Genomic DNA, 16,790 nt, shown 5'->3' on the forward strand with positions numbered 1-16,790 from the left:
CTTATATAAATATATCTATATATCTATATATATATATATATATATATATATATATATATATATATATATATATATATATATATATATATATATATATATATATATATATATATATATATATATATATCTATATATATATATATATATAGGTCTACCTGATTATGCCGAAAGCTGAGAAGAACAACAACGAGATAACCGACACTGGAAGATCGACAACAGAGAAGACCGACAGTTAAGAATCCCGACGGTGAGAACACTGACATGTTAAGGTAAGTGTGCGATAGGGACGGACGTTAGGGTCTGGGTGTAGATAAGGTAAGTGTGTGATAGTGATGGAAGTTAGGGTAGGGTGCGGGTGAGGTAAGTGTGCGATAGTGACGGACATTAGTTTAGGGGTAGGTTAAGTGAGTTAGGGTTAGAGTATGGGTAAAGTAAGTGTGCGATAGTGACGGACTTGAGGGTTAGAGGCAGATTAAGTGAGTTAGGGTTAGGGTGCGGGTATGGTAAGTGTGTGATAGTGACAGACTTAAGGGTTAGGGGCGGATTAAGTGAGTTAGGGTTAGGGTGCGGGTAAGGTAAGTGTGCAATAATGATGGACCTTAGAGTTAGGGTTTGGGTTAAGATTAGTGCATATATAGTTGTGTATGTAAGGCTTAGTGTAGGTTTGTAAGGTTTTTGGTGTGCTTGTGTTGTGTGTCTATTTTTCGGGAAAGTTATTTGTTTTGTTGATTGTCGGGATTGAGGTTTGTCGGGCATGTGAAGTTTCGTGTTTTTGAACTTTCGGTTTTGTCATGTCGGTTATTTAGTTGTCGGTGTTTTGGCGTGTCGGTCTTATCAGGTAGACCATTTACACACATATATATATATATATATATATATATATATATATATATATATATATATATGGGTTTATTGCAATTTACTAAAATGCCATAATATTGACTCTCATTTTGCCGATACTGAAAATATTGAAGGCCACTTCATTGAAGGACAAGAACTATGAAAATCTTCCCAGGGTAAGTAACCACTTACCCAAAAAGAAAGAAAACCCCAACCCTGCCATCCGTAACCCACCTAGGTGGACTGCTGCAACCCCACATCCCCAATGTGTATGTATATATATATATATATATATATATATATATATATATATATATATAGGTCTACCTGAAAACACCGAAAGTTCTGTGTGATAGGGACAGATGTTAGGGTCAGGGTGTGGGTAAGGTAAGTGTGTGATAGTGACGGATGTTAGGGTAGGGTGCAGGTTAGGTAAGTGTGTGATAGTGATGGACTTGAGGGTTACGGGCTGATTAAGTGAGTTAGGGTTAGGGTGCGGGTAAGGTAAGTGTGCGATAGTGACAGACTTAAGGGTTGGGGCAGATTAAGTGAGTTAGGGTTAGGGTGCGGGTAAGGTAAGTGTGCGATAGTGACGGACCTTAGGGTTAGGAATTGGGTTAAGGTTAGTTCATAGATAGTTGTGTTTGTAAGGTTTAGTGTAGGTTTGTAAGGTTTTTGGTGTGCTTGTGTTGTATGTGTGTTTTTTGGGAAAGGTTTTTGTTTTGTTGATTGTCTGGATTGTGGTTTGTTGGGAATGTGAAGTTTCGTGTTTTTGAACTTTCAGTTTCTTTTGGTTTTGTCGTGTTGGTTATTTCATTGTCGGTGTTTTGGCATGTCAGTGTTATCAGCTAGACCCATAGATATATATATATATATAGATACTATATACTATATATATAAACAGTAAGTATGTGTGTGTGTGTGTGTGTGTGTGTGTGTGTGTGTGTGTGTGTGTGTGTGTGTGTGTGTGTGTGTGTGTGTGTGTGTTTATGTGTAGAGTTGAGGTTCTGAGGTCTTTAAGAATTTTTTTGATCGTTTTGGTTTTAAGCAGTTTGCTTGATCAGTTGATATTTACCTTTGGTACTGATGAAGTACTAAATAAAAATCACAGGAATATGTACCATCTTAATGACATGTTAAATGTATGTAATCACCTTGCGCTACCTTCTACAAAACCCGGTTTACATGATGTGCTGAAAAGAACTTAGCATTAGGCATTCTGAAGACCACTTCAGTGTTCTTTTTTATTCCCTTCTTTCAAAATTTGTGCTATAATATAAATGTGAATGTTGTCTTGCATCACACCAGTGAACATACTAGCAGTCTAGTTTGTTGGTGACATTTACAGTGATATCTAAGCTTTCCATTCATTTTTGTCCCTCTTTGGATAGCTCATTCTCAGAGTGAAAGGTATTTCCTAGGAACATGAATGAATGACATAGTGTCATGTTTTACTTTTATATGATACTATCCTGGTAAATGCTAGATGAATCAAAATAAATCAGCACAGTCATGCAGGATATCATTGCAGTCATATTCCACAAGTGGTATGGTGCTGTGGTGACACCATGGCTGTGGCATATCTGGGGTACAGTTGAACACATGTCACAGGTTTGTATAACAGTTATTGCCTGTGCCACATGGACAGGTGACCCGCTGGGACGTGTATAATCTGCAACCTGATGTAGACCCATCCACATACATAAACAATCTTACTTGGCAACACTGGGACTAGACCCCTACCCAGGTATGTAGTGCTACCGAAGTGTGGGGCTTTCACTGCACACACCACACAGTGTTTAGGGTGAGGTGTGTTCTAGGTTACATGTTACATGCAGAACATCCCCAGACATGTACAGTATGCTAATATGGGATGTAATGGGTGTATATGGACAATACATAATGTGACATACCTTCATATACACATTAACATACACATAACAGGCAGACACACGTCTGAGAGACATGGGCCTAATGCTGCTAACTAACTTGATCATGTGTCCAATGTGTTATTGGTAGGTTGCACACAGCACATTCATAACTGGTCTGGATTGTGATATCAGTTACCTGTATGGTTGATGGTGATAGTGGTCACCATAAAGTGGTACATTGGACATATACCGGATGTACCTTGGTGTAATGACAGTGTACACAGTACCCACATCCCCCAGTGGATATTGTACTCCCTGAAATCCATGATGACACTCTGACATACCTACCATCACACATTGCCCACGACTGCGATGCAACCCATTGTATATCCCATCAGTGGTACTACAGGGATATGCATCTAATGCACATGCCACAAGCATAGTAGAGTGTTGCATTTTCATGCCTCACCTATGGGCAGCAACAACACTATCTGTACTACTATGTGGCAATGGGTATTGTAATATGAGTATGTGGCCTTGGAATGCTGTACCTTACAGATATATGGACATGCACACATACACACACTTGCCAGAACTCAATGGGTATCTCATGCCTATCGACCCATTTGTACATTACTGTTGTGCTGGTACTGCAAGGCTCGTGTAGCTGGTAGGGAAAGGAGTGTAACAGGGTACATGTAATGTCCCATAAAGCAGCAGCCACAACTGACTATGGCAATGGGTGTTGTGGTGGTTGTGAAGGCCCTCATGGAATTCCGAAGTGCAGGTGTGCTAACACACAGACACTGCTAGCTACAGTAATGCACATGTACACATGTGTCAGTACTGGGGTGCATCGCTACAGTGGTCAGAACTGTGTATCTAGCTATTGTCCATGGAGAGATGGGCTGTGTAGGGGATGTGTATACAGTGGTATCCTGCCACCTGCCATGTGACAGCAGGCAATCTATTGATAGGCACTACTGTGATGACCCTCAGGGTGAGAGTGACATGTATCAGCCAATCCTCTGGGTGCCTCCTGCACATGGTCACTGAGGTGATCAAGTTGACGTGTATGCAACATGTATTACAATACATGATTAGTGCCTGTGATGGGAGACCTGTACCCAAGCATGCTCTGTTGACTGTGGTAGTGTAGTGGAGGTACCTGTGGCATGTGGTGTGTACAGGGTGTTGTCTCCCATATGTGCCAGTTCTTACACAGCTGGGCAGACATGTCGGTGTTAATCAAGCATAGGTTGCCTGTACATATTCCAGCTGGATAACTGCCATCTACACATCTGTACAGGGATTAACAGTCATCATCTTGGCAAGTAGCTATGCAGTAGGATGAATACATTCACAGATAGACATTTGACAACAATATGTATGCCATAACTACATGTTGGAAGCCCTCACTAACATGTGCTGTACAGTAGTCTACAGTTACATTCCACATGTCGGATCATTATCCAGTAGGGGATATATACTGTGACACAGCTCACACACCAGGTACACAACAGGGAGGCCTCAGAGTCCAGTTATGCGTGCAGGTGTGCCTGTTGTCAGTACTACATTTAACACTCTACTCTTGCCTGGGAAAGCACTGCCAGCAGTAGTACCGTCATGATATATTACATGCCAGTGTGACAGTGAATACCCTGGTCTACTACCCTTGTATGTAACACATTCACACAGATAACAGTGCTGTACAGGCCTCATATACTTGTGTGTCCCAGACATGACACTCACACACCTTGCTACTGTAATGACAGCACATAGATGCATGTATTGTACATGGCATTACATACACTTATTACAGATGTCATTACCCTGCTATGTTATCAGACTGGGTGGTGAGAACTGGTTACCATGGCTAAGCCATGCATAGCAGGTATCAACATTGCTCCAATATAACAGCTAAGCTGATTTGTGCATTGGTGAGTGAAGCCCACACTGTGTAAGTGGCTGTATGCTTACCCGTAACTTAGCACCACTAATCGTCATGCAAACCCACACAAACACGCTTAATGCTGCTCAAAACTGCCTTAACCACTCTGTATCTGACAGCCCTTGTTCTGACCAGCAAAAAAATGGACAGCCCCTGAACCCAGGACCCTGTACACTATATTCACAACACTTAACCACTACGCAATGACAACTATGAAGACAGCTGTTGTTTTTCCAATATATCTGTCAATGCACATATCGATTAGTAATGAACAATTGCCTTTACTTCCACAATTGCATAGTACTTGTTATTAATATGACTGTTGCATCACATATGTTGTTTTATCGTAATGTACTCATATTAGATACATACGGTGAGATACATCTGGGAAGGTATACACAACCGTGATGTTTACACATGACAGGAATATGGATATATACATATGTTGATATATGTCTACATGTACATACACATGTATATTCATACATATGTCTGTATACACATCTGTATAGAGCATCATATATATGGCCATGTGTAGGCCTCTTTGTATATACATGTATAGATATATATATATATATATATATATATATATATATATATATATATATATATATATATATATATATATATATATATATATATATATATATATATATATATATATACATATATATATATATATATATATATATATATATATATATATATAGATGTATATATAGATATATGCATGCACATCTTATGTGTACAAATATGCCTATTTATGTAGATATATATGTAGATATCTGTAACTATATGCGCGTACACATTTATTCTGATATACCTATTACTGTCAATATATATGTAGATATCCATAAGTATATGTTTATATGTATCTATATCTGTATATGTATAGACATATATTGCTGTGTATATGTATATATTTGAGTGTTTATATGTATATATATCCATCTATGTATGTCGATATGTATATGTGTATATATCTATATAGATATATGGATAATTATATGTACATTTATGTTCACCATATGTCCAGAACATGGAATGGAGTCCTACCTCAGACCCAATAGTCCCAACCTCTTAGTGCAAGAGGATGTCATGTATGTATTGAAATAAATATGTAAACTGTTGCTACTGTAATAGCAGTTGTCTTAACAGACATGTTGTGTGTGGGAGGTCGCATCTGCTTTTAACATGTGTGCCATTGGCTACTGACAGACATCCTAAGGTCATCATAGTACAGTACCACTGCTAGCACAGTAATGATCCTGTGGACAGCAGCAGAGATATGGCCAATAAATATGGACAATCTGACAAACTCTGGTCAGTCCAGAGGTATACTCCGAGCCCCTTAGTGCAAGACATGTGGACCAAGAATGAACATGTGGATGTTAACAGCCATGTAGCTGGGTATATCATGTAAATACTGGAATACATATGCCCACATAGGTTATGCATTCACACACTCCTGTCTGTCCTGACACATAATAACTGCCTGTGCAGACGTCACATGGCCACATACTACCCACTAGCTCGTGACATACATCTCTACAGCATCCCACTGCTTTGTCAGATATACATGATAGTTATGGTGGCCCGGCAGCAGAACATCTGGTAAATATATGGACATAACATCAAGCTGGGTAAGTACACTAAGCTGCTAGGTATGTAACAAAGCACTGTGCAAACTACAGGCAGACTGCCGCAACATTGGCCTACATTTCCTATGGGAGAATACACATGTACCTGCAAATATAGCAGGCTCTACAGGCATGTCACAGCACAGAGTAACAGGCAGCTGTGTGAAAGTGCATACTCACAAGCAATGTGAACACAGCCACAGCTACATATGGTAAGTTAGCTTAATATTACAGTATATGGACTGTCTTATAAACACCATCTTCATATGTAACTAAAAGACATGGACCCAATGACTGTCAAAACTCCACTTTTAATTTAAAAACAAGCAAGATTCAATAAGCTAAGCGCTTTCATCAAAAGACAATGACTTCATCAGAACTATAATCTACAATTAATAATGTCATTAAATAGCATAATAATACATTTGATTGGCTAAAGAGTTAATAATAATACATTCCTAAAGATACAGTTGATAAAACACAAGCCATATTGTAGTAATGTATTGAACACATACTGAAAACATAGAACAACAAAGTAGATAAAACATATAAAAAATAAAAAATATAAAAAAAATTTTTGAATCTTAACTTTTATCCCTGATAGGGCTCTTTGAATATATAATCAAGCAGTATCAAAAGTTGTAAATAAAAATGTTTTAATTTTTTTTTAAAACAAAACACAATATTCGGTCCCCCACTACTTAATTGTTGCTCTATCCTTAAGGGCTGGGGTAATAGATATAGTGCCGTTTAAACCAGGGAGGGAAGTTGGCAGCAAGCCTAGGTTGCCACAGAAGTTCCTTTTTACAAAGCTGCTTTTTCCAATCTCCACCCCTGGGCTCTATGTACACACTGTCCAGGATGCCAGATTTGAAACCATGAAAGTTCTTGCACTGTGAGGAGTGCCTAAACAATGCATTAGTCTCTTTTTATTCTTTAATTCATACATATGCTCATAAATTCTCTGTTTAAGGGATCTCTCGGTCTTTCCGACATAAAATGCTGGACATGTATCACATAGTGTCAAACAAACTATACTTTGAGTATTACAATTGCCATATATAAAATGTATATTAGTTTTCATTTTGTAACCCAGAACCACATTGGATTCCCTAAGATTATAACCACACTGTGGACAAAAGCCACAACTTTTAGTACCAAAACCAGTATTATGATCTCTATATGTGGTGGGATTTTCTACTAGTTCTTTTAAATTTATCCCTACCTTGGCAATAAAGAAAACCTGGTCATCCACAGCATGGTATATTTTCTGGTTAGTCCTAAACATACTCCAATTCCTTTGTAAAATGTTTTTAATGTCCTTGGTTAAGACACTATGTTGAACTAGGCAGGCTTGAGTGTAGTTGACAGATAGGGAGGGAGAGAGTTTTTTACCAAGATGAGAGTGTAGTGAGGCCCCGCCCCTAAAAAGTGGTTTATACTTCTTACCCCACTCGTGGTTTACCCTGTCCAGAATAGATTCAACCATGTCCCTAGGGTACTGCCTTTCAATAAACATATTCCTTAACAACACAAATTCATTTCTAACATCATCCAAATCAGAGATTATACGTGCAAAATGTATGGCTTGCCCCTTAATGATACTTTTCCTTTGCAAGAATGGATGATGACTAGAAAAATGTAAACATGAGTTACAAAAAGTACCTTTTCAAAACAGCCTAGACTTGAAGCCATGTAAGGTATGAGAAACTGTAGTGTCTAAATAATATATATCTTTCTCATCAGAAGAAAATGTAAATTTTAGAAAGGGGTAGTGCTATTTAAATATTCTATAAACATGTTTTTTTTTTCTTTTCCCCTTTCCATAAAATAAAAATTTAATCCAGGAATCTAATATATAATATATGGTTAGTCCACCAAGTACTATTAAATATATACTGAAGTTCCCAGCCCAGAAGTACTATATTTGCATATACCTGAGCACTCACTGCTCCCATGGCCACTCCGGTATCCTGCTGATAGTATTAACCTTCAAAATAAATACAGTTGTTGTCAATTATGATAGCCATCAATTCACAAATTAATGTAACCTCATCATGTGTCAAAATAGAGTCAAGAAAGAAGATTTCTTCAAAATATTCCATATCTTCCTGTTTAAGAATGCAGGTAAACAAATCCTTGACATTTATAGTAAAAAAAAAACAAATCAGAATTCCAAATATCCTGACTAAGATGACCTAAGAATTCCCAAGAGTCCTTTACAAGGTGTGGGACCCCCTCCACAATGTGTTTAACTTTTCTCTCAACAAAAATAGATAAATTGTTAGTCTTCATCCCTGTAGCTGAAACTATAGGTCTGAATGGTGGTGTACACGCACTCTTGTGTACTTTAGGTATGCCAAATATAACAGGGACCTTGGGGGTGTAAATTAACTAGCAAGTCATACACATCTTGGTCAATACGTTGGGCCAATAAATATTCCTCCAAAAAGCTGTCTATACATTGATAAGCTATGTGTATCTGTTTTTAAGATACTTGAATGTAATTACTTTCATTAAATAATAATTCCTGCATACTATTGATGTAATCATTAGAATTAAATACAACAATGCCCCCCCCCCTTGTCTGGGGTCATACATCGAACAGACTTGTCTCCCCTAATTTGATTTAACAATATTTTTTCTTTCTGGTTTAAATTCGAAAAAAATCTTTTGTGGCCAGCCCATAAATAATATAAGTCTTCCTTAACAGCTTTTTCATAAATGTAAATTAATGGATGGAGTGGTGGGTTATAAATATTGTTTTTCTTAAGGCCACCGTTGTGTGTTTTTAACGAATCCTTTTTGGAAAATATAACCTGAAAATTCAATTTCCTAGTATACAAATGGATATCTAAAGGCCCATCAGCAATGTAAGGGATTTTAGCAGGTACATATTTAAAACCCTTGGAAAAAAGGGAAACATATTTTTTAGTAATATGTCTATCAGTGTAATTATCAATACTGTACCCCTGAAAAGTCTGTATAATATGTTGTTCTTCCACAGTTTGTAGTGGAATCAGTATCTGTTCCTGCCCCTCCCCCTCTAGGAAAAACACTTGGGATGCTGAACCACATGGTTGTATGCAAAATTCTTCTCGTAATTTCTATTCCCTATTATTTCTGAGCGACAAAAAGGGGGAAATCCTCATCATTCAATCCATGGTGTACATCACCAAAATTAAAGTCATCATTAATAATAATAGCATCTTCTTGTGTCCCTTCCTCTTTGTCAACTAAAGTAGTAATATCCCTTTTAAAATGTAATTTGTTAATAGCGTATGCTTCTCTTAAGTGACACTGCTTGATGTCTCTATCTAATTTTCTACTCTTTTTGTGAAACAATGTATTACATTTCTTCTCAATCCTATCTATAACTTTATGATACAGTTCCTCATATTGACAAAAAAGCAGGTCCCCCAATATTTGCTTGTTCAATTCTGACAATTCCTTCTGGAGTTGGACCTGCATTTTTTCTTGATAGAATAACACTTTATTCAGTAATTCAAAGCCCCACTTGTCAAACAAACTAATAAAGTCATCCACAATGTAAGTATCGTAATAAAGACCAAATAGAAATTTAAAAACACGAAGTCTCTGCAGGACCACTTTAACTCCAATGCATTCTTTAACGTACAAAGTTTCAAGTTGTAAAGTCTTGAACTTGTATAACTTTTTTTTTAAAAGAAAATATCATATCTTTTAAGGAATTGTACTGAATATTGTCTTGACCATGATTATCATGCCCAATATTAGTTGGTCCATTAGAAAACATACAGTTTTTTTAATATTAAAGAATCAAATCTAGAATTAGCACCACCGCCTCCAAAAGTTGTCTCTGTATGAACAGCATTGCTCTCCGATAAAGGCAGAGATAAATTAATGTTAGTTTGTGTCCTGCCTTTAGGAGAAGGATTTACAGTACCTTTTTTGGTGGTCGGTAATCCTGAATGTACTTCCACACAGTCCGTAGTAATGATATTCAAGTCCTTGCGGTGATAAATGTCCCCATTTTGTTTTTTCCAGCAGTAGTGTTACCATGGTGGATGTGCACCATAACCATGATGTCAGGGCACTTTCCTGTCCCATGGGACCCAGAATGGGTCTCCACTCTATAGTTACCATTGCCAAGGCAATCAGAAGCCATTGAAATGGTATCAGAATGAGCAATTACTTGTGTAGTTCCATGTAGTGTGAGCATTTCAATAAGATGAGAAAGCTCAACTTTAAGAGACTGGGCATCCTGTTTAAGCTCTTGAAATTCTGCTGCCCGCCCCAGGGAAGATTCCTGGGAAAATAAGGCCTGTGGAGATACCAACACAAGTTCAGGAATACCAGGGGAATCCATGCTAGCCAGGAACAAAGTTATTACCGAATAAATCCAACAATAGTTCCAGGAGGCGAGAAAAACACTAGTAACCAAAAGACATGCACCCAATGACTGTCAGTACTCCACGTTTAATAAAAAAAAAACAAGCATGATTCAATAAGTTAAGCGCTTTCCTCAAAAGACAATGACTTCATCAGAACTATAATCTACAATTAGTATTCTCATTAAATAGCATAATAATACATTTGATTGGCTAAAAAGTTAATAATAATACATTCCTAAAGAGACAGTTGATAAAAAAAAGCCATATTGTAGTAATGTATTGAATACTTACTGAAAACATAGACCAACAAAGTGGATAAAACATATTAAAAATAAAAAATAAAAAAATATAAAATTTTTTTTTGAATCTTAGCTTTTATATGTTGAAGAATCCTTGATAGGGATCTTTGAATATATAATCAAACAGTATCAAAAGTTGTAAATAAATATTTTTAAATATTTTTTCACACAAAACACAATATTTGTACCCACACTACTTAATTGTTGCTCTATCCTTAAGAGCTAGGGAAATAGATATAGTGTCATTTAAACCAGAGGAGAAGTTGGCAGCAAGCCTAAGTTGCCACAGAAGTTCCTTTTTACAAAGCTGTTTTTTCCACTCTCCTCCCCTGGGCTCTATGTGTACACTGTCTAGGATGCCGAATTTGAAACAATGAATGTTCTTGCACTCCAAGGAGTGCCTAAACAATGCTTTAGTCTCTTTTTTATGCTTTAATTCATACATATGCTCATAAATTCTCCATTTAAGGGATCTCTTGGTCTTTCCGACATAAAATCTTGGACAGGTATCACATAGTGCCAAATAAAATATCCTTTAAGTATTACAATTACCATATCTGAAATTTATATTAGTTTTCATTTTGTCACCCAACACCACATTGGATTCCCTAAGAATATAACCACACTGAGGACAACAGCCGCAACTTTTAGTAGCAAAACCAGTATTATGATTTCTATATGTGGTGGGATTTTCTATTAGTTCTTTTAAATTTATCCCTACCTTGGTAATAAAGAAAGGCTGGTTACCCACAGCATGGTATATTTCCTGGTTAGTCCTAAAAATACTCCATTTCCTTTGTCAAATGTTTTTAATGTCCTTGGCAAAGACACTATGTTGAAGTAGGCAGACTTAACTGTAGTTGACAGATATAGAGGGAGAGAGATTTTTACCAAGATGAGCCTGTAGTGAGGACCCTGCCCCTAAAAGTGGTTTATACTTCTTACCTCACTCATGGTATACCCCATCCAGAATAGACTCAACCATGTCCCTAGGGTACCCCCTTTCAAAAAACATATCCCTTAACAACACAAATTAATTTCTAACATCACCCAAATCAGAGGTCGTACATGCAATATGTATGGCTTGCCCCTAAATTATACTTTTCTTTTGCGAGAATGGATGATGACTAGAAAAATGTAAATAGGAGTTACAAGAAGTCGTTTTTCAAAACACCCTAGACTTAAAGCCATGTAAGGTATGAGAAATTGTAGTGTCTAAATAAGATATCTCTATCTCATCAGAATAAAAATTAAATTTTAGAAAGGGGGTTGTGTTATTTAAATATTCTATAAACATGGGGATTTTTTCCTTTTCCCCTTTTCATAAAATAAAAATATCGCCGAGGAATCTATAATATAGTAATATATAGTTAGTCCGCCAATTACTTTTAAATATAAACTGAAGTTCCGAGCCCAGAAGTACTATACTTGCATATACCAGAGCACACACTGCTCCCATGGCCACTCCGGTAACCTGCTGATAGTACTGACCTTCAAAATATATACAGTTATTGTCAAGTATGATAGCCATCAATTCACAAATTAATGTAACCTCATCATGTGTCAAAATAGAGTCAAGAAATAAGATTTCTTCAAAATATTCCATACCGTCCTGTCTAGAAATGCAGGTAAATAAGTCATTGACATCTATAGTTAAAAAAAAAAAATCAGAACTCCAAATATCCTGACTAAAATGACCTAAGAATTCCCAAGATTCCTTTACAAGGTGTGGGACCCCCTCCACAATGTGTTTAACTTTTCTCTCAACAAAAATATATAAATTGTTAGTCTTCGACCCACTAGCTGAAACTATAGGTCTGAAGGGTGGTGTACAGACACTCTTGTGTACTTTGGGTATACCAAATATAACAGGGACCTTGGGGTGTAAATTAACTAGAAGTCATACACATCTTGGTCAATACATTGGTCCAATAAATATTCCCCCAAAAATCTGTCTATTCGTTGGTAAGCTATGTTTATCTGGCTTTTAGATACTTGAATGTAATTACTTTTAATAAATAATAATTCTTGCATACTATTGATGTAGTCTTTAGAATTAAATATACCAATGCTCCCTCCCTTGTCTGGGATCATAATTTGAACAGACTTGTCTCCCCTAATTTGATTTAACAATATTTTTTCTTTCTGGTTTAAATTCAAAAAAAAACTTTTGTAATGGCTATCATACTTGACAACATCTATATATATATATTTTGAAGGTCAATACTATAAGTAGGTTACCGGAGTGGCCATGGGAGCAGTGTGTCCTCCGGTATATGCAAATATAGTACTTCTGGGCTGGGAACTTCAGTATATATTTAATAGTACTTGGTGGACTAACCATATGTTACTATATAATAGATTCCTGGACAGTATTTTTATTTTATGGAAAGGGGAAAGGAAAAAATCCCCATGTTTATAGAATATTTAAATAACACTGCCCCCTTTCTAAAATTTACATTTTGTTGGGATGAGAAAGATATATCTTATTTAGACACTACAATTTCTCACACCTTACATGACTTTAAGTCTAGGGTGTTTTGAAAATGTACTTTTTCTCACTCCTATTTACATTTTTCTAGTCATCATCCATTCTCGCAAAAGAAAAGTATCATTAAGGGGCAAGCCATACATATTGCATGTATGACCTCTGACTTGGATGTTGTTAGAAATTAATTTGTGTTGTTAAGGAATATGTTTATTGAAAGGGGGTAACCTAGGGACATGGTTGAGTCTATTCTGGATGGGGTAAACTATGAATGGGGTAAGAACAATAAACCACTTTTCGGGATGGGGCCTCCCTACAGGCTCATCTTGATAAAAAACTCTCTCACTCTATATCTGTCAACTACACTCAAGCTTTCCTAGTTCAAGATAGTGTCTTAACCAAGGACATTAAAAACATTTTACAAAGGAAATGGAGTATTTTTAGGACTAACCATGAAATATACCATGCTGTGGATTACCAGCCTTTCTTTATTACCAAGGTAGGGATGAATTTAAAGGAACTAGTCGAAAATCCCACCACATATAGAGATCATAATACTGGTTTTGGTGCTAAAAGTTGTGGCTGTTGAACACAGTGTAGTTATATTCTTAGGGAATCCAATTTGGTGTTGGGTAACAAAATGAAAACTAATATAAATTTTAGATATGATAATTGTAACACTCAAAGGATAGTTTATTTTGCACTATTTGATATCTGTCCAGGATTTTATGTCGGAAAGACCGAGAGATCCCTTAAACGGAGAATTTACGAGCATATGTACGAATTAAAGAATAAAAAAGAGACTGATGTATTGTTTAGGCACTCATCGGAGTGCAAGAACTTTCATGGTTTCAAATTTGGCATCCTGGACAGTGTATACACAGAGGCCAGGGGTGGAGACTGGAAAAAACAGCTTTGTAAAAAGGTACTTCGGTGGCAACTTAGGCTTGCTGCCAACTTCCCCCCTGCTTTAAATGACACTATATCTATTACTCCAGCCCTTAAGTATAGAGCAACAATTAAGTAGTGGGGGTACAAATATTGTGTTTTATGTGTAAAAACATATTTAAAAATATTTATTTACAACTTTTGATACTGTTTGGTTATATATTCAAAGATCCCTATCAAGGATTCTTGCACATAAAAAAGTTAATATTCAAAAATATTTTTATATTATTTATTTTTATATTTTTAATATGTTTTATCTACTTTGTTGGTTTATGTTTTCAGAATGTATTCAATACATTACTACAATATTTGTTTTTTATCAAGTGTCTCTTTAAGAATGTATTATTATTAACTTTTTAGCCAATAAAATGTATTATTATGCTATTTATGATGATACTAATTGTAGATTATTGTTCTGATGAAGTCATTGTCTTTTGATGAAAGTGCTTAACTTATTGAGTCATGCTTGGTTTTTTATTAAAAGTGGAATCCTGACAGTCATTGGGTGCATTTCTTTTGGTTACTAGTGATTTTCTCGCACCCTCAAACTATTGCTGGATTTATTGGGTTATAACTTTGTTCCTGGGTGGCAAGGACTCCCCTGCTACTCCTAAACTTGTATTGGCCTCTATGCAGGAACACGAGTGAAAATAGATGGAAAAAGAGAAGTACATATAACCCTCCACTACATCCTTCAGTGGATACATTTGAAAAACTAGTGTTGCAAGATTTGTATTATATACACACCTTAGATAGAAAAATTCCCCAGAATTTAAGTAGAGAAGAACATAATTTATTAATGGATTTAAGGAAAGACAACACAATACATATTATGAACCCAGATAAAGGGGGTGAGGTGGTCTTGTTTAAGAATGAAGACTACATAAATGAAATGCAACAGCTTTTGTTTAAAGAAACTACATACACAGTGGTGTCTATAAATCAAATTAATGTTTCTTATTCCAGAACTGACTCCTATTGGGAAGAATATTTGTTGAACAACAGGATAAATGGGGATGTTTATGATTTCTTATATAAGAAATATAATATTCGGTATTCTTTGGAATACCGAAAATACTCAAAGATATAGGAAAGCCCCCCTTTAGACCCATAGTGGCTGACAAAGGCTCCAAGACTCACCCCCTGTCTGTATTTATTGATCAAAATGTACAGCATGTTGTAGAAAAGACATCCCACTTGGTCAAGGACTCATGGGATTTCTTGGGGTTACTTAAAAAGGAACTTTGGACTAAGGAGTTGATTTTTCTAACTATACACGTAAAGGACCTTTTTACAGTTATACCTAAAGTGGAAGGGTTAGAATTTTTTGAAGAAACTTTATTTCAGTTCTCAGATTTAAGCCATGAGCAGGTGACCTTGATCTGTGAATTAATGAGTTTGGTGTTGGAAAATAATTTTATTTGGTTTGAAGGGGAATATTTCCAACAAATTCGAGGGGTCACCATGGGTGCAGCCTGTGCACCGGTATATGCTAATTTGGTTCTTTTGGAATGGGAGAATAGATGCATGATAGGCTGCCCCCATTGGGATAAAATACAGTTATGTTCACGCTTCTTGGATGATATTTTTATTTTATGGAAAGGAACAGTGGTTGAAATTGAGGAATTTATGTTTTATTTAAACAATTCAACACATTTTTTTGAAATGTACTTATAATTTTCATGAGGACAGGATTAATTACTTGGATACACTTATTATACATGGCACAAATGGCTTTAGATCTAGAGTATTTAGAAAGGATACTTTTTGTAACTCCTTTTTGCACTTCAACATTAGCCACCACTTGGTTCAAAAGAAGAGCATCATCAAGGGACAGGCAATAAGAGTTGCTCGGATGACCTCACATCATGAGGATGTTAGTGCGGAGCTTGATAAAATTGCACATATGTTTTATGAAAGGGGGTATCCTGTACCCCTGATAGATGGGATAATCTATGATATGTATAATAAATGGGGGACGTAGTATCAGCCCCTGTTGGGGGTAGGTTTAACTAAAGAAGTAAATTTGGAAGTTAATAGGAGTTACAATAAAGCCTGTATTCTGGAACATAACCATCTTACTGGTAGAATCCAGGAAGCTTTAAAACATAACTGGAATATTTTTAAAATCAATAAGGATATGGCTGAAAAATTGGAAAGGTGTCCTATTTTCGTCACTAAAACCACACCAAACTTAAAGAGATTGCTTGAACAAAAAGTTTAAATGGAGGACAACATGATTCAAGGCACTAGAGCCTGTGGAAGATGTGGACAATGTTCATTTATTATGAAAGAAAGGGTTGTGAAATTAGAGAATTGTGGGCAAAATAGAGTGTTTTTGAAGAAAGGGAATTGTAATACTAATAGAGTGGTTTACTTA

This window comes from Protopterus annectens, chromosome 10.part0 (assembly GCF_019279795.1).
Source record: "Protopterus annectens isolate FY-2018-M chromosome 10.part0, PAN1.0, whole genome shotgun sequence".
Taxonomy (NCBI): Eukaryota; Metazoa; Chordata; order Ceratodontiformes; family Protopteridae; genus Protopterus; species Protopterus annectens.